Genomic DNA, 23,137 nt, shown 5'->3' with positions numbered 1-23,137 from the left:
TGTCTCAACAATGCACATTGCATTTGAATGACCATTTTTAAAATGCCTTGATTCTATTTTAAGGAATGATTGGTGACATTTGACCAAGCTCTGCATTACTCATCAATATTAATAATGAATCATAAGCCAACAATCAGCTCCCAGGTGTCATAGTAAATTTCTAGCCCTGGGCATTTGACAAAGATGTGCCAGTCGTAACCATTGAATTACAAAGTTAATGATTATGTAAATTACATTGTTCTTGCTTGTATAATATATATATATATATATATATATATTTCCACACTTGCTCATATTTTAATTGTGATTTTATTTGTTGTACACCGCCCTGAGAGCTTTCTGCTATAGGGCGGTCTAGAAATGTAATTAAATAAATAAATAATAAATAATATGGCATTGTATAACAGCAACTCTGGTGAAAGTGAACAGGTTGATCTCTAAAACAACAAGGGATCAGGACATCCATTCACAATTTTGTACCATCTCTTGTAAAATCCTTCCTGCTGGTCACTGTTTATATCACAAGCTGGTGAAGTCCATTAATAAATAGCAATAAAATGCTCATTCTGTAAAAATGCAAACCAACATGTCCAAGAAATCATTAATATAATCATTTATAGCATGGATGTTTACAAAATGCAACGTATTCAGATATTTGCAAAGTGCATCTTAAATTCTGTATATAAAGTTAAATAGGGCATGATTCTAGTGGGAGAAGATTTGCTGAGGGAGATTTCTTTGCTGCTTGGTCATCTTCATTTCTAGCAGCTTAAAATAACTGAAAGTGTTGAGGATACTGATTCAGGCAGCATGTACAAGATGTTGCGATCCTAGACATGTCTACTCTAAAGTAAGGCCCACTGATAACTGGGTATAGAATTGCAATCTAAATGTCTGATACATAGACTCTGGTGGGGAAATGTTGGAAGAGTGTTTACATAGGAGTAAGTCCCACAGAATTCATATTTGACAGCCATCTGCATGCAGAATCCCAGGAAAAGGTAAGAATTTATCATGTCCCTGAATGGGTGGTGAACTATATCTGACTTGGTGGATCTCAGCATGTGTAGGCCTGTACTAAAGGATGAACTTCACTTTTTAATTGCCAGATTTCATTAAGTTAATTTGTCGCAGGAAAATTGGCTAAATATCCTGGGAGAAATCCCTTTTTCAAAATAGCCACAGAAAGAAGATGAATGCACACTGCAGACAATTTCCAGATGGGTAGTTGTGTTAGAATATTGCAGCAAAAACAGCACTCTTTTGACTCCTTGGACAAAAAAAAATTATGGCATCAGCTTTTAATATGGCATGACCTTTGAAATGCCCTCTCCTAGATGATTCAAGAGATGAAGGCAGTAGCAAGCTCAAAACGCCTCTTAAACCCCAGCACTTGCATGCCTAAGCTTTCCTGGACTCCACTTTCTAATTTTTAAATTCTGTGTATGTGTGTGTGCTCTGCTCAGTTTTCCGTGTAATATATAGTCTTACTCTGATTAAACTTAGCTTAGAAAGCCTTATCCAAATGTTATTGTTGTATGAATTTATATTGATTTTTCAAACTCTACCTTATGTAAACCATTCAGAGTTTTCTGTTATATTAAACAGTCTATACATTCTATAAATAAATAAGCACGCTTTTGTCAACTTGAGCACACTTCATCGGCTGCATGAAGTGTAGTCCCAAATTGGCAGGCATATATATAGCTGGAAATACAATGTAAAAAGGACAGTGTCTGTTACAGTATGTATGAGGAAAACAGATACAGTGAAAATTAACAATGCAGTGTTGGTGCTAGGGTTGGGGGAGAAATTCAATTCAGTTTGCATTTCAAGCCAAATCTATCAAAGCCACACTTTCTGAAACAATATGAGATGCAAAACACAGCCATCCGTTGAAATTTGCACTTATTTGAATTTTGCGATGCAGTTCTCCAACCAAACAATGTTTTAAAAATGCATATATTAGGGGAAAGTGTGCATAATAACAAATGTATTAATGAAAAGAACAGACAAAATGCATTATACTAGGGTAAATTGCTTGCAAAAATGTGTACATTAGTCAGAACATTTTACACAGTCAGAACTACATTAAATGTGTTTATATGGGGAAAATTGCCCTAAAATGCTTCAGAATTTTCATGATTTTTTTTAAACCCACAAATTGCTGCAGAAATTTGGAGAACTGAATTTAAGAGTGGAAAATTGAGAAACTGAGAGAACCGAAATTGACAGATCCTTCCATCCCTAGTTGCTGCTAACAAATCAGTCTGACATTGGTAAGATAATTAACAGATGTAGTGTCCTATGTAGAATGCAGAAGGGCAAGGTTGACAGATCTCTCATTGGAAGATCAGCAGGTGAACGATCTCCTGAAGTTGTGGTGGACATATTAATTCCTGCAATAGTGTTGCCTGAGTAGCTATGGGGACAAAGGGTTTGTTGCAGGGCCAAGTCCTTGGATTTCTGCCTAGAGATAAGGCAGATTTACTTAAATGTACATAGGAGTACATCTTCAGCATCTGCTGGAGAGAGAGTTCTGACACAGATCTGCACATTGCGATGGTAAACAAAAACTGCACAAGGAGGGAGGAATAATGGAACTAAATTCACTTATATGATATTGTATGTGGGGGAATGCTTACAAAGCCGGTGTCATTGGCTAAAGAGGACCATAAGCACAACTATGAAACTGTCATGCATCATACCCAGAATGTACAATCAGTGACCACAGCAGCTCATTGGCAAATTTTTCTTAAGGTCCATGTTTTTTTAAAGATACACAACCCACATTTAGATATCACCCTAAATCATAGTTATGAGAAGACTTCGGCTCCCAGAGTCCCACCACCACTCTCCAGCACAGCCGTGAGGAAGAGCTTAAATGTTTTTGCTTCAGATGTCCATTAACCACATTGTAGCATGTTGTTTGAACTTTAAGCGTTGGGTAAAGTTAACTATTCTTTGCTTAAAGCAGAGGTTCCCAAAATGTGCCCCACGGAGTTCTAGTGGTCTGCGAGCTTCATTCAGATAGTCTGCAGCATATCTGTAAAAATGCAATTAAAAATCATACTCATCTAGCAAAGCACATTGCAATTGCTACAAGTGATCTGCCAAGACCCTCCGCAATTTTCAAGTGACCCATGGGGGGGGAAAGCTTGGGAACTACTGGTGTAAACAATCTAACTTCATAATCCACGGTTAACAAACCATAGCATTGGCTGCCTGTATGTTTCCAAGCCCAATTCAAGGTGCTGGTTTTAACCTATAAATCCTAACACAGCTTGGGACCACAATACCTGGTGGAACACCTCTCCCGACGCGAACCCATCTGTACACTACGCTCAACATCAAAGGTCCTCCTTCAGGTGCCTACTCCGAGGGAAGCTGGGAGGATGCCAACAAGGGAGAGGGTCTTTTCAGTGGAGGCCCCCAAATTATGGAATGATCTCCCTGATGAGGTGCACCTGGCACAACACTGTTATCTTTTCGGCACCAGGTCAAGACTTTCCTCTTCTCCCAGGCATTTTTTAATCAGCATTTAAACAGCATGTTTTTTTTACTTGCCTATACGTTTTTATGGGTTTTAATTTGGTATGGTTTTAAATTTGTATACTTTTTAAAAATGTTTTTTATTGTTGTAAACTGCCCAGAGAGCTTCGGCTATGAGGTGGTAAGTAAGTAAGTAAATAAATAAATAGCAAACATTGGGTTTGTACAACATGAAAAGCAGTGGTTGTGCCAAAACAGAAACAAAAGCATCCAAACTCTTCTTGCAGCCACGCCAGAGCAGGGAGTGTGCAAGCCCAAGGTTCACTGCCACCCATTCTTACTCATGTTCAAGAATGGTGCAGTGTGCTGTCCAAACTCTCCCAGATCCTTCATGGAGAATAAACTTAATTATAGTAGGGATAACCATCAGTTTTCAAATATAGATTCAGGAGCTGATGTCACAGTTATTTCAGAGGAAACTCCCAAAGGATGCCATTGATATAGTTAATGAAGGGAGAGATTATAGATTTCATAAATAAATAAGTAAATAATAAGTAACACCAACTCCTGCCCCCCATAGTGGTTTATGGACCACCGGAAGGGTACAGGAGAATCACAGTCCTCTTGTCATTCTTAGGGCACAAGTCACCTGTCAAGAGATCAAAACAACATCTGTCCCAGAATCCAGCTAGAAACTAGACTGAAACGGATTTTTTGCTTTAAATGTGGATCTTTGTTGTATTCTGTATTTGATTTTCATTTGTGTTGTTCTATTTGACATTTTAAGATGTGTTGTATACTGCTTGAAGATTTATTACCAATACTTTTTTGTCAGAAACAGATATAGAAATGATTTAATAAAATAAATGTAATTATGCCTTAGAGAAGCATCTATATTTCCAGTTTCCAAAAAGATTAAATGGTTCTGAGCACTTGGTGAGCATTAAAAATCACAAATTAAACTTAAATTAATAATAATAATCCTTTTACTTAATAGGAGGGAAAGGAGTGACCAACCTTTTGGTAACATTGTTGATATTATGAGATATTAACATTAACCAAAAATGCTTTTAAATACACATTAATTGTTTGGTAAATTTATCCTGAATATATCAGACTGGGCCTTTAAAACTTGCTGAGAATCTACTACATACACATGGACAGAAAGAGAGAAATATCTTTGCCAATCCTACTCTCATCCATGATATTTGAAATAGCAGACTTGTGTCTCATACTACACACTCTGCTTTAGGCAGTGACCTGATGATGCACACGCAGGCCGCAGTGAAATTGTTAGCACTAACAATAAATAGCGTTAGAGTGTGTGAATACACACAGCAGGCAGACTAAAGATGCTAGAGGGGAAATGAAGGCCACTTCTCCATGAAGAAAAATAAAAAGGGAACATTTGTGCTTCTGTGGCGATAGAGTGAAACTCATAATGAAAGTGTTCTGCTTCCACGAGACCTTGGGGGCTGCCTTTGGCACAGCACAAGGAGCTGCAATCTTGGAGGGTGGAAACAAAACAACCTGGGGAAACCCAGGATAAGTGTTCTTGATGGACCCAAGAACAGGCAATGAGGTATTTAGAGCAACTCAATGGGTTTTATTGAACCAGGTAGTATACAGAAGTGTAGACTGGTCAGCCCAGTCTGTAAAGATGAGAAAGAGGGTGAGCAATGGCTAAAAACTCAGGTGGAAGTCCTCCAGATTCTGGTGTGTGAAAACTACCACAAAATGTGTAAGCAGAACTCACAGAACAAACTTACGTACGTTACACACAGATGGCCACATGAAACCACTCACATACTCATAGAACATTAAAGCAAACAAACCAGCCAGAATTAAAATAAAGCAAGTTGTTCAACTAAAGGTGGAGGTTAGGTATAATATTTGCTGCTGCAAACATATAAAATGATGCCAAAAGAGAGTAATGAGCAAACAACCTTTACTAAATACTATGTAACTCTCATTGCTACCAGATATCAAAATGGCTGCTACACTAGGTTTCAATTCTCTACTGGGGTTCCTCAGGGTTCCTTCACTCCATGCACCCATTACTGGAATATTTTGATTCCCACTATCATTCATCACAGTAAGTCTATCCAAGGTTATTGGCATTAGAACTAAATGGAACTGCCACATTCAGAGGTAGTAGGTTCCTCTGAGTACAAGTTGCTTCAGATAAACAAGGGCAGGCTGTTCTCTTCATGTCCTCATTATGGTCTTCACAAGGCCATCTGCCTGCCCACTACTGGAAACAGAAGGTTGGGCCAGAAGGATTTTTAGTCTAATCCAGCAAGGTTGTCATTCCAAACACTTTTGTGATGAAAATCAAAGTCTCAGACCATGCCAGATCAGAGGGCTTGCAGTTTGCTATTTTCAGGTAATCCTATAGCTCTGAAGTACCTCCAGATTCCAAATCAGGGAGACCACTGAGGTAGCGGTTTTCCCTTTTATTAAAAGTGACACACCTCAGATGAAAGTGCTTACTGATTCAACTTATTTATCATTTATTTATTTATTATTTAATTTGTAGCCCGCCCTTCCTCCCAGCAGGAGCCCAGGGTGGCAAACAAAAGCACTAAAAACACTTTAAAACATCATAAAAACAGACCTTAAAATACATTTAAAAAACCCACTTTAAAAACATTTTTTTAAAAAAGCTTTAAAAACATCTTCAATAAGAAGGATTAAAAAAACATATTGTTTAGGGGGGGAAAGGTTTAAAAAAATATTAAAAAGCAATTCCAACACAGACTGGGATAGGTCTCAACTTAAAAGGTTTGTTGAAAGAGGAAAGTCTTCAATAGGCACCGAAAAGATAACAGAGATGTCAGATAACAGACTTGTCATCAATAGCTTCCCCACTTGCCCTATTTCAGGGGTAGCTGATATGATGCCCTCCAGATATTGTTGGACTACAACTCCCAGTTATCATGGCCAATGGACAAGTATGATGGGAGTTGTAGTACAATGATGTCTGGAGGGCACCACGTTGGCTACCCCTGCCCTATTTTGTTAAATGCACACAACTCAGCTGAAAGTGCTTGCTGGTTCAAGTTATAAATCAGCCTTTGCCTTAAGTGTAAAGCCAAACGTAAAGTTACACACAAACATTCATGTATGCTCATATGCACGCACCATACAAACACTGCAATTCCTCAGTACTTGGTTGAACTTTTTAATGAATTCCAACCCCTTTATATTTGCTCTTCCTAAGCGCTGCACTGATCAGTTCTGTTTGCAGGAGTGTATGAACAGAAACACTTATGCAGACTGCTGAGGAAATCATTTTAAATAGTAATGAAACAAAGGAAATGGGATTTTTCACCCTCTATATTTTGCTTGTATTTATTGAGATTTTTAACCTCAACTATGCCTTAGGCTCACATTGAGTAACATCCCCCATCTGCCATCACAATAATATTTGAACAACAAACAGTTGCCATCTTTATCTCTGACCGCTAAATGGTGGATTACGCATAAGAGTCTCTTATCCTCTGGAAGGTGTTCACATTCAGTCTTATCGTTGGCTATTTTGGGAACAGAATTCCAAAGCTGAGCATAGAAGCAACTTCTATGAACACCTCTGTCTATCGGGATCTGGTTTCTACTTGGAGCATGAAAGTGCTACCCAAAAGTGCCTATCAGGCCAATTTACTTCGAAGTAAGTCCCACAATACTCAGTAGGACTTATTTCCAAGTAAGCATGCATGGGATGGTGCCCTCTATGGCAAGCCTGCAGAAGTTGTAACCTACCAAGCTGAACTCACCAGCCATGTAAACTGGTTTGAGAAACCTCATCTTTGGTGCTTGCCAAGGACTGTAAAAACAGGTGGGTTGTTGAACATGGCTGGCGGTCTGTGCTCAACCATGTGGTGGGTCACAAATTCTATGGGCGTATTCAAGGTGAATGCAATGAATGGGAAGAGGCAGCCCCTATGATTATAAGCATCTTGAGCTGTATGAAACTTTTGCCACGCAGTTTGAACTGTGCCAAGGCAGCAGTAGGGGGCCAGGGCATGTTCACTGCATGTTTATAAAGATGGAAATTAAACATCTATATCTATTTTGGCTTTATCAGCATTTCTACTGTAGGATTCTTTTGTCACTGGGAAGTGGGTGCAAACTTCCCAGTCTTTTAGGCTACTCTTCTTCAAACTGAATAGGTGGAAGGCCTTAAAATGGAGAAAACTCTGGGAAGATTCCTGTACTTTCAAACACACTCAATCCAAGCTTGCTATCCCACCCCACCTGGGTCCGAGTATTCCCTTGCAGCACTCTTTCTACTTTTGCTTGCTGTGGTATTTTCCATCATGAGCAACAGGTTGGCTATCCGGATTTCTTTATTCATTCTGACATTCAGGTACTTAAACCTGAGGCTCCCACATCTCTAGGAAGGCCATGACTGTGCTTCAGATGCTAAAGAGCCATCAGAGAAGGTGATAATACTAAGACTAGATGGACCAATGAAGTCAGCAGCATATGCTCATATGTAAACATGTAGACAGGGACTTCATTTCAAAAAGGGAAACTCAACTCTGGCTGGGATACTAACCATTTGACCGGGAAGCTTTTCTTCCCGATTCTAAAAATATAGAGGACTGGAAGTGATTACTCAGTCCAGCGTATAAGGGATTCTGCATTTGTTAAGGCAGAAATTTCACACTAAAGCATAACTTTTGGATTCTACTGCCTCTTGTTTTCTGGGTTCAACATAAACAATTTTCATTTTAAAAGATTCATGCCTAGTATTCTTTCATTCTGCTACTGTGGAAGTATAACATACAGGAGTCAATCACTGATGGCAGAATCCCACAAGGAGCAACAAGTCCTGTGCAATAATATGCTCTATATAAGAACAGGGATACAGTCAGAAATTTTGACTTAGTATTCAAATCTGTCACAAGCCTTCCACGCCTGCATTCATATCAGACATCAACTGCCAGTAGCAGACTGCCAACCTTGATGGAGCCACTCAACAACTTTAATTGTGGAGAGGTCAGCCCTCAGTTTTTTTTATTAGATTATTATGGCATGATAGGAGAAAACTCTTTGTTTCTATATTTATTTTTAGTCCAACTCCTTCATGTAGTGTTGATTTAATTTTTGAAGGCCACTCTGATTGGAACAGCAGATAATGTTTTAAAAAGAAACACACGTGTGCATGACAAACTCTTGATCACAGACATTTTCTCAGACTTCCTTTTTTCTCTTCAAAGGTTAATTAGGGAGAAGGTCTACATGCACATCCATCCATGCAACCTGATGCCATACTTGTCCAACTGCCAGGTAGGGATGGGGAGAAATTCAGTGCAGTTCACATTTCAAGCCAAGTCTATCAAATTTGCACTTTCCAAAACAATATGAGAACCAAAACACAGCCATTTGCAACGCAGTTTGGCAACCAAATATTGTTTACAAAAATGCATATATTAGGGGAAAGTGCATAAACATGAATCTATGAGTGAAAACAACATATCAAAATGCATTATATGGCAAGACATGACTTGCAAAAGTGTGTACATTAGTCAAAACTGCCTAAAAATGTATTTATTAGGAGAAATTTGCACTAAAATGCTGGAGAATTTTCTTTTTTTTAAAAAAAAAGTCTCACATTGCTGCAGAAATGCGGAGAACTCAATTTAACATTGGAAAAATGAGAAACTGAGAGAACCGAAACACGTCTTTCCATCCATAGTGCCAGTGGCATACTGATAATGTTGGATTACAAAACCTCATAGGCAGGGTTAGTGATCCAAGTCCTCAAAACGAACATAGGAAGCTGCCTTATACCAAGTCAGACCATTGGTCCATGTAGCTCAATATGGTCTATACCAACCTTTCCCAACCAGTGTGCCTCCAGATGTTGTTGGACCACAACTCCCATCAGCCTCAGCCAGCATTGCCAGTGGCTGAGGCTGATGGGAGTTGTGGTCCAACAACAGCTGGAGGCACACCGGTTGGGAAAGGCTGGTCTATACCGACAGGCAACAGAGTTCAGGATTCACCAACTATCTCCAGGGTTTCAGATAGGAACCTTTCCTAGTCCTGCTTGGAGATGCCAGGCATTAAACCTGGAACCTTCTGCATGCAATGCATGTGCTCTGCCACTGAGCTACAGCCCTTCGCCTTGCCAGGCAGGGGGAGAAGGCAACATCTGAGTGGTAAGGAAATAGGTTTTTGGATTCAGGAACCTGGTGGGAGCAATTACTTCTGGAGATGTGACAGGGGAAGAACCCCCACACGACTGATGGTGGTTTGCCAGGTGATTAAAAGTCATCTTTTTATAGTCTCTCAGGTGCATAGAAAAATTTGCTGAGCCTCTTTTGGGCCACTATGTGCAAGGCTGGTGAGCTACATTTGGCTTGATGGGTCAAAAGTCCTGCAGTCCGGAATAGCATTTGATGTAGCATTGTAACAATGTGGTACTGCCTTCTTCCTTTTGTTCTGAAGACTATATTTATTGCCCCCCCAAAAAACACATTGTAACAAGCATTCGCCTGCAGTTTTTATTTCTTTTCCTATTTTTTTTTTTAAAAAAACACAGGAATATATGAATCCTGGCATAAAATACCCACAGCAAAACTGCAAAGCTCACCATAGCAGGGTTTTTTTGTCCTCAGCTCTACAAGAAAACACATGGTGCTGCCATGCTACTGCCAATTTTTTTAAAAAAAATGTTTAACACCATTTTGGTCCATGTTAGAGATGCAGCTTTCATGTCAGGATGTGACATTTACTCAGTATAACAAATCAAAAGATGACCAGTTAACCTTTCCTCTAAAGTTAGGAGTATGTTGGGTGGTGGTGGTGGTGGGAATACTTGGCACTAAGCAATTGTTTTGCCATTATGATAACCAGTGAATGTTTTAGGAGCACCTGAAGCTATGGTATTGTTGAAGCTAAGGGTGAGCTACAAATTATACCAGGAATGCCTAGCCTATGGCCCTCCAGATGTTGTTGGACTCCAGTTCTCATCAGCCAGCAAGACCAGTGGTTAGGGTGATGGGCATTGTAGTCCAGCAACATCTGGAGGGCCACGAGGTTTCACCACCTCTGCATTATGCTCAACATGGGGCTGCTGACACATTCCCTAGCAAGTTCTCCAACATCTCTTCTGTAACATTTAGGAACACTTACTACACCTGTGTTGTGACAGCATCACCTGTTTCTTCACCCCACACTACTGTTACCTACTAACAGGAAAACATACCATGTAATGATGAAACAACATGTTGTGCACTTAAACATTGTGAGGGAGAGGCAAACAAATTTGCCGTGGGAGATGCCATTTCAGCAATATGCAGTTCCATCCTCAGCAGGTATGGACCCGATCAGAGCCTGGATGGAGACTGCTTGGAATTTACACAGAGCTAACCTAGGAGGAGCTGGATAGAAGCAAAAAAAGTCTAAGCTAGAAAGATTTAACACACACACACACAATGCAAATGTACTTTATTTGCTCTTCCCAGCATCTAAATCCCTCACTGTTATTCCCTCCCACACCTTATGTTGCTGTTTCTCAGACTTCTTCCCAAAGCTCAACCTAACTGTAAAATTACTGAGCAATCAGCCAGGTGTAAAGGCAGTTCCCTATGCAATCATAGCTATTTCTGCTGGCACCAGTGTCTGACATCCTACCAAAATTAATCATCATTTGAGTGAGGAACAATTTATGAGATGGGGAAGAAAAATCCACACACACACACGTGTGTGTGTGTGTGTGTGTGTGTGTGTGTGTGAGAGAGAGAGAGAGAGAGAGAGAGAGAGAGAGAGAGAGAGGGAGGGAGGGAGGGAGGGAGGGAGGGAAGCAGTAAAGAGGAAAGAGCAGGACTAGAGCTGAATGTCAAGAAGACAAAAGTAATGACAACAGAAGATTTGCATAACTTTAAAGTTGACAATGAGGACACTGAATTTGTCAAGGATTATCAATACCTTGGCACAGTCGTTAACCAAAATGGGGACAATAGTCAAGAAATCAGAAGAAGGCTAGGACTGGGGAGGGCAGCTATGAGAGAACTAGAAAACGTCCTCAAATGCAAAGATGTATCACTGAACACTAAAGTCAGGACCATTCAGACCATGGTATTCCCAATCTCGTATGTATGGATGTGAAAGTTGGACTGTGAAAAAAGCAGATAAGAGAAAAATCAACTCATTTGAAATGTGGTGTTGGAGGAGAGCTTTGTGCATAACATGGACTGCAAAAAAGACAAATAATTGGGTGTTAGAACAAATTAAACCAGAACTGTCACTAGAAGCTAAATGATGAAACTGAGGTTATCATACTTTGGACACATCATGAGAAGACATGATTCACTAGAAAAGACAATAATGCTGGGAAAGATAAAAGGGTGTAGAAAAAGAAGAAGGCCAAACAAGAGATGGATCAATTCCATAAAGGAAGTCACAGACCTGAACTGACAGATGCTATTGGAGGTCGCTGATTCATAGGGTCGCCATAAGTCATAATCGACTTGAAGGCACATAACAACAAAAAATCGAGTTACAAAATTCACAGAGCAGTTTCAAACATACCGATGTTCAATTAGTGGAAGGCCACTAATCTTAAAATGTTAACATATAGAATAGGGAGAGCTGGGCACAATTTATCAGATTTCTCTGAACAGGCTTAATTGAAATGAACAGGAGATCTGCAACTATAACTCTGACATAACTCCCATTCATATTAAAGTGGCTTACACAGGTGAGATTCCCAGTAAATTGTTTCCCTGAACTTTGCTTGCCAACCCTGTAATTAATTTTACATCTTCTTCTCAATATGCTTTCTAACACAGAACAAAAATGATCAAACCAGAACTGCTGAATGAAGGTTTTAATGATTATTGCTGTATCTGTGGAGAATGACCAGCAAAACCATCAGCAAAGACTATGGAGAAATACCCTACAGGATCAGACTAAGGTTCCATCTGATGTAGCACCCCGTTTCAAGCATTTCATCCAGATATCAACTCAGGAAGCCCATAAGCAAGCCATGAAGATGACAGCCCTCCTCTATTTCTTCCCCCACAACTGATATATGGAAGCATATTGGCTCTGAACATGAGGATTATGTTCTCCACAAATGTGTCTAATCCCCTTTTAAAAAGCAATCAAAGCTAGCGGTCATCACAACACATGGAAGTCCCTGCCCAGAGAACTCAGATGATCTTTCTCTTTGTTGGCTTTCTGCCAGCTTCTCAGACCTTCTCTTTCATCAAGCTTTTAACTCAGCTGCTGTTTTAGGATAAGGTAAATATACGATAAACACATCTTGTAGCAGTGAACTTTGTACATAAATTAGGAATTGTGTGAAATATTATTTTGTCTCTTCTGACCAATTTTATTGAGTGACACCCCCCCCCAGTTTAAGTATGGGGGAGGGTTAGGGAATCTGTCCATATCCACCCATAACATTCCATGCACTATGGGAAGTTGTATTTGGGGTGCAGGAAGGGGTACACATAGGCAAGAATGCCTATACACAATACTTCCAAAAAACAACCATGTTACCTGAATGTCATATATGGAAAATTTTCATATATGTGTGCTGCTTTTGTATAATGTATTTGGTTTCTGAAAACTGCAACCCTGTCTTGAACCATGTTTATTCTGAAGAAAATTCAATTAATTTTAAGAAAAGTTTCTTCCAGGTAAGTGTACTTAGGATCACAGCCCAGTTTAGGCTATCAAATAATTTGCAACTTGCAACTCCTATAAAGAAAAGGGATTTTAGAAGACAAGGAAATATATGAATGGAGGAAGAGCAGAAGCTAACTCCTACTAGGCATAGAAAGTGCAGAGAAATTATACCGTTTTCCAATCCTGTTTTTTTAAGGCAGAAACAGTTTATGTATTCTCAAAATGTTCTCTGACATCATGAGGATTAGAGATTAACAGGTTCTAAACAAAATAAATCTGGGACACTCAGGATGTTAAGGGCACCTCCAGACTGTCAGTATTTTGTGAGAGGGTTTCCAAAGCATACTGGGATACTCGTGCAATTAAAGTGGATGAAAACCCTAACACATCAAATCCACTTTTTTTTAAAAAAAGAAGAAGACTTTTTGCAGGCTGGAAAGCTACAGAGAAATGCATTGAAAAGTATGGAATGAACGAATGATTAACAGGAAGATATATACACATCCCAAAAGTAAATCTGATTGAATGTGTATTGCCGTATAACCTCCCCACAAACAAGATCAGAACAAATGCACAATAAAGCAGAGTTTAGAAAAGTTACTGTTTTGAACTACAACTCCCATCAGCCCAATCCAGTGGCCATGCTGGCTGGGGCTGATGGGAGTTGTAGTTCAAAAAAGTAACTTTTCCAAGCTCTGCAATAAAGATTGGATGTAACCTAATCTCCCAATAAACTGTGTAAGCAAATCAGGATGAATGCTCAATAAATAGGTCATCCAGAGCAGCCTTTCCTAACCTTTGTGTCCCCAGATGTTGCTGGACTACAATTCCCATCATTCCTGACCATTGGCCATGCTGGCTGGGGCTTTTGGGAATTGTAGTCCAACAACATCTGAGGTCCCAAAGGTTGGGAAAAGGCTGAGGAGCCCTACATTTAGCACCACATAATATGCATGGAATGGATCTGCTAATAAAGCAAATTCTTTATATGAAAGTACTAAATCGCTACAGCATAAACCATAATGTTACCCTTTCTCACCCCCCGAACCCCACTCTCATTCATTTCAGATCTCAGTATCTCCCCTACGCAAGCTTTTCAATTTTCTTTCCTCAACTTTTAGACATTCCTCTGCTGACCTAGTAGGCATTACACTTCTAGAAACAAATCATTTCCACAGTGTGTACATGCTTAATGAAAATTTAATGACTTGGGGCTTGCACATTACCCCAGTGTATATTCAATAAGTATAATTAATGCAGCTATTTATGTTCAGAAAATTATTGTTCCATTACCAGATACGTACACACTGAATCTGCAGGAAAAAACATCATCAGACCAGTATGTGTCTGGTTTGGGACAAAGACTGCAAGACAAGGTGAACACACTACAAGCAAGAGGCATTGGTCTTCAAATATTAAAGGGGGGAGGGATAAAATGCTCCTTAGTAAGGAAACTGGTATCTTTAACCTTGCAAATAGCAAAGAATCTGGTGACAAGGCTGAGTCCTGCATCTGAACCTGAGCCTGTGCCTGAGGGATATGAGGCAGAGATTCAGCCTGTACACCACTACCAACCTCTGGCTGAAAGAGACAACTACAGGATTGCTCAGTCTTGCACAATCATTTCCAATGAACAGACAGGGTGGTTAGTGGGAGCAGGCACCAGGCTGGGGAAGGTGGCATAAGCTGGCGAAACATAAGGAGAATCCTGCTGGATCAGACCAATGGTCCACTGTGGTCAACAAGATGCCCATGGGAAATGCACAAGCATGACATGATAGCAACAGCTCTCTACTGTTGTTGCTCCCAGCATCTGGTACTGTGGATGTATACTGAACCTGGAGATTGTGTTTAGCCACCATTCAGGCAACCCAACAAAGAACTATCTTGCGCAGCAATTGGCTACAGCAAGTCATCTTTCTTCACGGTGCCAATAATGATAATGTTATTTGTTATTTAATTTAATTTAATTTTTATTTGTGATTATAATTCACATTGGAGAGCCCACGGTGTCGAGCAATGTTCCCCAAGCACTACCTTCTGGAGACGACCCGCCAAGTAGGAGCAGAACCACTGCCAAGCTGTACCTCCAACTCCCAACTCCGCGAGCCTCTCCAGAAGGATACCATGGTCGATGGTATCAAAAGCCGCTGAGATATCAAGGAGAATCAACAGAGTTACACTCCCTCCGTCCCTCTCCCGACATAGGTCATCGTACAGGGTGACCAAGGCTGTCTCAGTGCCGAAACCGGGCCTAAAACCCGATTGAAATGGATCTAGATAATTGGTTTCATCCAATAGCGCCTGGAGCTGGCCAGCAACCACTCGCTCCAAGATCTTGCCCAGGAATGGAACATTCACGACTGGTCTATAGCTATTAAGATTTTCAGGGTCCAAGGAGGATTTTTTCAGAAGTGGTCTCACTACCACCTCTTTCAGACGGCCAGGGACCACTCCCTCTCGTAAAGAGGCATTTATCACTTCCCTGGCCCAGCCGGCTGTTCCAACCCTGCTAGTTTTTATAAGCCAAGAGGGGCAAGGATCTAGAGCAGAAGTGGTCGCACGCACCTGTCCAAGCACCTTGTCCATGTCCTCGAGCTAAACCAACTGAAACTCATCCAATAAAACATGACAAGACTGTGCTCCGGACACCTCATTCGGATCAACTGCTGTAAACTGAGAGTCTAAGTCCCGGCGGATGCATAGGATCTTATTCTGGAAGTGCCCAGCAAACTCATTACAGCGGGCTACTGATGACACTATCAAGTCCTTAGGGCCAGAATGAAGTAGCCCTCGGACAACTCTAAAGAGCTCCGCTGGTTGGCAAAGAGATGACTTAATAGTGGCAGCAAAATATTGTTTTTTCGCCACCCTCACCGCTCCTAAGTACAACTTAGTAGAGGCACTTACCAGTGCATAATTGCATCTGTTGGGAGTTCGCCTCCACCTCCGCTCAAGCTGCCTCCTATCTTGCTTCATCGCTCTCAGCTCTGGAGTGTACCATGGAGCTGTATGAGCTCTACACAGGAGAGGACGCGCAGGAGCAATCGTGTCAACAGCCCGGGTCATCTCCGCATTCCACAGTTCAACCAGGGCTTCGACAGGAGCGCCAGTCTTATCAGCAGGAAAATCCCCCAGAGCCCTTTGAAAACCTTCAGGATTCATCAGTCTCCGGGGGCGGACCAATCTAATAGGTCCCCCACCCTTGCAGAGGGGAAAAGCCACTGTAAGTCTGAACTTCAACAAGCGGTGATCTGTCCATGACAAAGGGAGAGATGTAAAACTCCCCACATTCAGATCACCATCTCCATGTCCAGTAGCAAAAATAAGATCTAGAGTATGCCCCGACACATGTGTTGGGCCACTAACATATTGGGACAGCCCCATGGTTGTCATGGAGGCCATAAAGTCCTGAGCCGCCCCGGACAACGTAGCCTCGGCATGGATGTTGATATCCCCCAGTACTAATAGTCTGGGGGATCTCAGCAATACCTCCGAGACCACTTCCGTCAGCTCAGTTAGGGAAGCCGTTGGGCAGCAGGGTGGGCGGTACACCAACAGGATTCCCAGTCTGTCCCTTTGACCCAACACAAGGTGCAAACACTCCAGGCCAGTAGCTACATGAACATGGTGCTTGATGAGAGGGATGGAGCTCTTATAGACCACAGCAACCCCATCTCCCCAACCCTCAGATCTACCATGGTGCTGAACCAGGTACCCGGGTGGGCAGAGCTGGGAAAGACTAGCTCCTCCCTGCTCACCCACCCAGGTCTCGGTTATGCATGCCAGATAGGCTGCCTCATCCACAATTAAATCGTGGACGAGGGAGATTTTATTGTGTACCGATCTGGCATTTAAGAGCAGCAACTTGGTACTTACTTCTGAAAAGACCTGTACAGGATTGCACTACGAGTTATCTTAGGCAAACATAGCTACAATGTGTGGACAACTAAGATAGGCATATGTTTCGTGAGTTCAAAGTCCAAGTTTCTTAAAGAAAACATGTTCTTAAACTACAGATGGAAGCATCTGTCAATTTTGGTTCTCTCTGTTTCTCATTTTCCCACCATTAAATTCATTTCTAAAAATTTCGGCAGCAATTTTTGTGATGTTTTTTAAAGTCCCCATCAAAATTCTCCTAATAAACACATTTTTCTAGCAGTTGCTCCTAATGTAATGCATTTATGTATGTTATTTTCACCAATATATTCATTTTTATGCATACTTTCTCCTAATATATGCATTTTTGTAAACAGTGGTTGGTTGGAGAACTGTCACAAAGTTTGGTTAAGTGCGAATTTCAAAGGATGGCTGTCCTTTGGTTCTCATGTTGTTTCACAAAATGTGAATTTGATAGATTTGGCTTTAAATGTGAACTAAATCAGATTTCTCCCCCATCCCTATTTTGAACATAACATTGCCATTTCAGTTTTTTGGTTGAAGTCAACAATATTGAAGCAAAAACAAGTGCATCTGAACAGTGTTTAGACGAAGGCCTCAGAGGTGATCAGCCAGTGTCTGGGCTCTTGAATGGCCATATGTCCTACATTACAGAGGACAGCCCTCTGTTTGATAGAGTCATCTGTTTGAAGGGCTGTCTGGTTCAATCTGGTATAAAGAGCCATAAGCAGGAAAAGCAGGGATCATGAAGATTACCATAAAAAGTTAGCTCCTGCATAACAGACCGAGCAGGCAAACAGGCCACCTGGTCACAGTCTTCCCCACCATGGGGAAATGCAGGCATGGGGAACCAACTCCCATCAGCCCCAGCCAGCTGGGCCAATTGTCAGGAATGATGGGGCTTCAAATATTTATGTATTTATTTATTACATCTATATCCCACCTTTCTTGCAAGGAGCTCAAGGTGACATATAAACACAGTTCTCCCCCTCCTGATTTTATCCTCCCAACAAACCTGTGAGGTGGGTTAGACTGAGAGACAGTGACTGGCCCATGGTCACCCAGTGAGCTTCATGGCCAAACAAGGATTTGAACCCTGGTCTCCCAGGTCCCACTCTGACATTCTAACCACTATACCACACTGTATTTTGAATTAAATTAGAGTAATTATTTCTAAATTTGTTTTTATAGCTATAAATTAGCATACACAAGCATTATGGAAATCCATGAATACTTTTGTCTGTTTTTGGGGATGCATTTGCTATTTTTGGTAATTAACATGCTACCATCGTTGAGCCAGTGTGGCGTAGTGGTTAGTGTGCTGGACTACAACCTGGGAGACCAGGGTTCAAATCCCCACACAGCCATGAAGCTCACTGGGTGACCTTGGGCCAGTCACTGCCTCTCAGCCTCAGAGGAAGGAATGGTAAACCCCCTCTGAATACTGCTTACCATGAAAACCCTATTCGTAGGGTCGTCATAAGTCGGAATCAACTTGAAGGTAGTCCATTTCCATTTTTTACATGTTACCATCATACTGGACTGCATCATTTCAAAGTGCAGGTGTGTGTGTGTGTAGACAGATCATATGGCTCACTGCTCCTCCATATGAAAAAATATCCCTGCACATAGAAAGTTAGTTAAATTCATCTCCGTAACATGCTACTCTTCAAAGTGGAGGGGCTTTTCTGGTATGAGGTAACCTTCAGTCACATAGACTTCAGCCTGCAGTCAGAAGTGGTACAGTTTGGAGGAGGGGTAAGGAAGGAAGGAAGGAAGGAAGGACTAGACTTTGAGAATATGCTGAAGGCTGCAACCAAGAGTCCACTATATCATTGTTCAAAACATACACAGGTTTTTTTTTTTTAAAAAGTCAGGCTTACTCATTTCATGGAAACAGCTCTCTCCGAGAGCAGCTGGAGAAGCTGATGAACTGAGATTCAGAGAATATCCCTCCTGTTGATTTTGATGAGGTGGAAAAAAGCATTTGACATGTTCATGCTCTTTTAAAGGTACATTTTTAGAGTACTGAGCAAGATTCTGATCTGGACAAAAGGTCAAAATGACTCCAATTGTTCTTTTTAATTAACTTCAGTGTTGTTTACTTATCAGAATATTCTCAATGTCTCCTTACAAACAGCTGGGGGTGGATACAAGTAGTTTGCAGGCATTTAATTTAAAGCAGTAGTTCCCAAACCTTCCCTGCCCCCACGGACCACTTGAAATTTGCTGAGGGTCTTGGAGGACCCCTTAATGGTTTTTCTGCTGGTTGTAGTAATTGTAATTCTATAGAATTCAAATTATAAAACAATTTGAAACATAAGAAATTAAAGAAGCAATAAAAAATGAATGTGACGTGCCATTTCCCATTGTCAACCACAAATCAACAGACCCGCCGCAAACCATCTGAATGAAACTCACAGACCACTAGTGGTCCATAGACCACTGTTTGGGAACCCCTGAGTTAAAGAACATAATTTATATAATTTAAATATGAACATCACACCAATACAACCTTTGCACTTTTTCTACAATTCACTCAATTGAGAATCTCATTTCTCCAGCTTCTCTGCTAACCATTCTTACACTTATTTGCAATAAAACTCCCAGAGAACACTGTGGAGTGGACCTATAAAATAAACATGCCTATGATGAGGCTATCACAAATGTCACTTCCTATATTCCACTGACTTCAGTCTACTATCTCTATTTTGTCTGCCCTGTCTAACCTTAATCCTTTCCCTAAGAGCCCCTCAGTTCATCTCATTTTCCTCCTCCTCACTTTTCTCACTCTCATTGTTTGCCCCCTGGGCCATAGTAACTTACACACTGGCTTAGCTGTAGTTGTCAGCCCTTGGTTAAGCAACCACTCTTCTTGCTCCTGAGGATGATGCCTTTCCCCACGGTTCACATCACTATAACTGCTAAGCCCTCGGTAGCCCAGTTTCCTCTCACTAGGGGGGGGGGAAACCAGGGGTGGAGCTGAGATAAGAAATACAGACCTGGTTGGCTCTCATCATGGGAAGTCATCCATGCTAAACCAATCAAAAATCAGACCAGCCCAAAGAGAGGGACGGCTCCTTTGAGAGCTCTGTCATTTGCAGGACAGCTGAAGGAATCACCGTAAAACCAAATGTCAATTTGGCTTACCTCTTTTATTTTATTTACTAAAAGATTTTAAACTCACCTTTTGGTGCCAAACACTACAGGACAACTTTATAATGATTTAAAATACACAGACATAGTATAAACACACACACAATCTGAGTAGACAATGTCTTATGAAGGGTGAAGGGTTATTGTGAGAATGTCTTATGCAGGGAGAAGGATTATTGTGAAGGGTTATTATAATGCACATACCGACATGTCATGTCCCCCCCCTTCCCAGGCTTCTGAATCAGGTGCCCCTGTCCACAGTGTCCCTGTTGCAGTGATTTACTTTAACTCCTACTAATGAATTGACAGTAGAAAAGTACACTCAAGCACACTGGTCCCTTGCCAGTTTCAAAAGAATTAGAATTCTGTAATAATAATGTCTGCTCCAGTCTGCGTAGTCTTACCCTGGGTTCCGTTTTTTGGTCACCTTAGAGTGTGACAGAATGCTGGGAAAGTGTGACAGGATGTTGAGAACTGGTTTTTATACAGAAAGAAATTATGCCTGCAACAAAATGTTACAGTGTGAAGTGTTCCTGTTCACGGTTCCACCCATTCACTGTTGCTTTCTTCAGGATACTCTGTTCCTCCCTCTCACAAACAGCCAGCATTCCTTGTCCATGAGCAAGGGCTCATTTGGGGTTCCCCCTTATATAGTTTCCCCCCTCTTTTTTTCTTCTGCAAATCTTAGGGTGCCCCCTAGCCTGCTAATACCTCCCTCTTGTAGCACTCAGAAAATTTAGACTGCTATTGCTATATAGGATGAATAACTTAAATATCTCCTACCTCCTGCTCTTCATGTTCATCTCCTCTTCACTATATGCTGTCATGCACAGTCCCTGGTAACGCTGTTGAACATCTCCTCTAGGCTACGACTCCTGTTTCGCATCTTCTACCAGCTATGACGCTGTCTTCATTAACGTTATAAAGATTAAAGGGCCTTTGTTAAAGTTCTTTGGCACACATATTCAGCTGACTCTCCGTGCCACTGCACACATTGAACTGCCTGAGAATAAACACTGGCTTGTCCAAGAGATTATATTTCTGTAGGAAATTCTTGGACTTTCCCTGTCCAATATGGAGAGTGTTGTCCATCTGACCTGCTTGTTTTATGTCACAGCTCCTAGATTGCCAAAGAGATCCACTAGAATAACATACTAAAAGATCTACACATCTTATTTATATCCATCCAGACCAGTAATGCCAAGAATCACTCATCTCTTCTAGATCAGGAATGGAGGCCTTTCCCAGCCTTGATACCCAAGATCCCTTAAACAGAGAAGCTAAGATTCACAGGCTTTACAGTGCAGTTTCTGTACACGTCTATTTAGAAGTAAACCCCACAGAGTTCAGTGGGACTTACTTCCTGGTACTTCTGCATCAGATCGCAAGCTTAATTTCTAAAATGAGAAGTGCTGGGGGCTACCAGCAGACAATATGGCAAGACAGTGCAACTCTCCTGACCTCCAGCTGGACATGTTTCTGCTGGTTACCAGGAGGCAGAGGGAGAGAAGTGAGGCACCAGCAGGGATATTTCATCCCAAATAGTGGGACAGTTATAGTCAGTCCAATAAGACACTCTGCATATGGTCAGAGGCACTCTTACAATATTGCATGGCTAATACGAAAATCAATTTCTAGGGCTGATTAATGGATTAATTTAAGTTCCGGGCTTAATGTGAGTTTCTGGACTTCAACTATGTAAAAAATGAAGATCTCCATTGTTTCACTACTTGTGGTCTTTGCTTGGATATAAAGAAATGCCATTGACTTGTGAAAGGATTCCCTCTTGCTTAGCCTGTCTAACAGTCCCTTGCCAAAGGCTGAAAGACAAGCAGGTGGGCTTGACGTTGTTGTTTTAAAATTAACATAGTTAAATAGGATTTTGTTTTTCTTCTAAACAGAGAGAGGGAGAAAGAGAGAGAGACTTTAATTCAAATTAGAATTATTGTGTGGACTCTTATCCTGCTTTTCATTGATAAGCACCATGCACAATGGATGACTATATAAAAAGTAACAGCAAAGAACACAATCGTGGCAGAGCACAAACAATTCCCCAACAGGCAACATGCTCCAACAGCAAGGACAAGCTGCTTTTAATGACAATTTTCAAATGTCTAAGATATTCACAGCTTTACTGGATGGGACAAACAAGTCACCTCATTCATGCACTACAGTATATCTGACGATGCCTTTCACCATCCTCACTGAGCTTTTAAAGCACTTCCTTCTGCTTGTAGAGTTAAGAACTCCTGAATGTATTATAATTCACTAATAGGCAAAAAACCTTGTGGTTTAAGAACATACCTATAGCCCACAGATATTTCTATCAAACTTTAAAAAGCAGGGAAATTGGGCAGCTATAGTGAATGCACCAGGGGAGCAGGAGACCTGACCTCCTCTCTGAGATATTGGACTGCCCTACAAATTTGTTAAAATTCAAACACAATTTGGGTTGGTCTTTCACAGTCCACAGCTTCTAGAGCAGCCTCTCCCAACCAGTGTGCCTCCAGATGTTGTTGGACCACAACTCCCATCAGCCTCAGCCAGCATTGCCAATGGTCAGGAAACATGGGAATTGTGGTCCAACAACATCTAGAGGCACACTGGTTGGGAAAGGCTGTTCTAGACAGACAAGAGGATACGATGCATAGTTTTAACAGATTTCTTAACACAAAGCTCTGGAACGTCAAAATGAGCAAAACCTCCAGAAATCATGTTCTTCCACCCCTCCCCCGTAGTTTCCTCTCCCTTTCAGAAGAAGGTTTATATAAAAGCGTTTCTCTCTCTCCAGGGAACAGGGATTGATGTTGCTCTATCATAATCCAGTCACGACGTATTATTTAGAAGGGACTCCTAAAGAACTATACACAGCCTTCATCCCAGGGTTCAGCAGCCAAGCACTCTTCCAGCCAGCTCTACTGTCTTCTCTAAGCAGATTGAT

The 23,137-nt window shown here is 41.2% G+C and overlaps 1 protein-coding gene across 1 annotated transcript in view; it reads right to left on the bottom strand.

Moving 5' to 3' along the window:
* Positions 1-21,050, bottom strand: part of PHYHIPL (phytanoyl-CoA 2-hydroxylase interacting protein like) — a 112,352-nt gene extending 91,302 nt beyond the window's left edge. Inside the window, exon 1 of the mRNA XM_061635075.1 lies at positions 20,980-21,050. The gene's annotated coding sequence lies outside the window, so the exon portion shown is untranslated. The remainder of the gene's footprint in view (positions 1-20,979) is intronic.
* Between the last annotated feature and the right edge of the window lie 2,087 nt (positions 21,051-23,137).

Source organism: Rhineura floridana, chromosome 7, assembly GCF_030035675.1.
Source record: "Rhineura floridana isolate rRhiFlo1 chromosome 7, rRhiFlo1.hap2, whole genome shotgun sequence".
NCBI lineage: Eukaryota > Metazoa > Chordata > Lepidosauria > Squamata > Rhineuridae > Rhineura > Rhineura floridana.
This window is presented reverse-complemented; position numbering and strand designations above follow the sequence as displayed.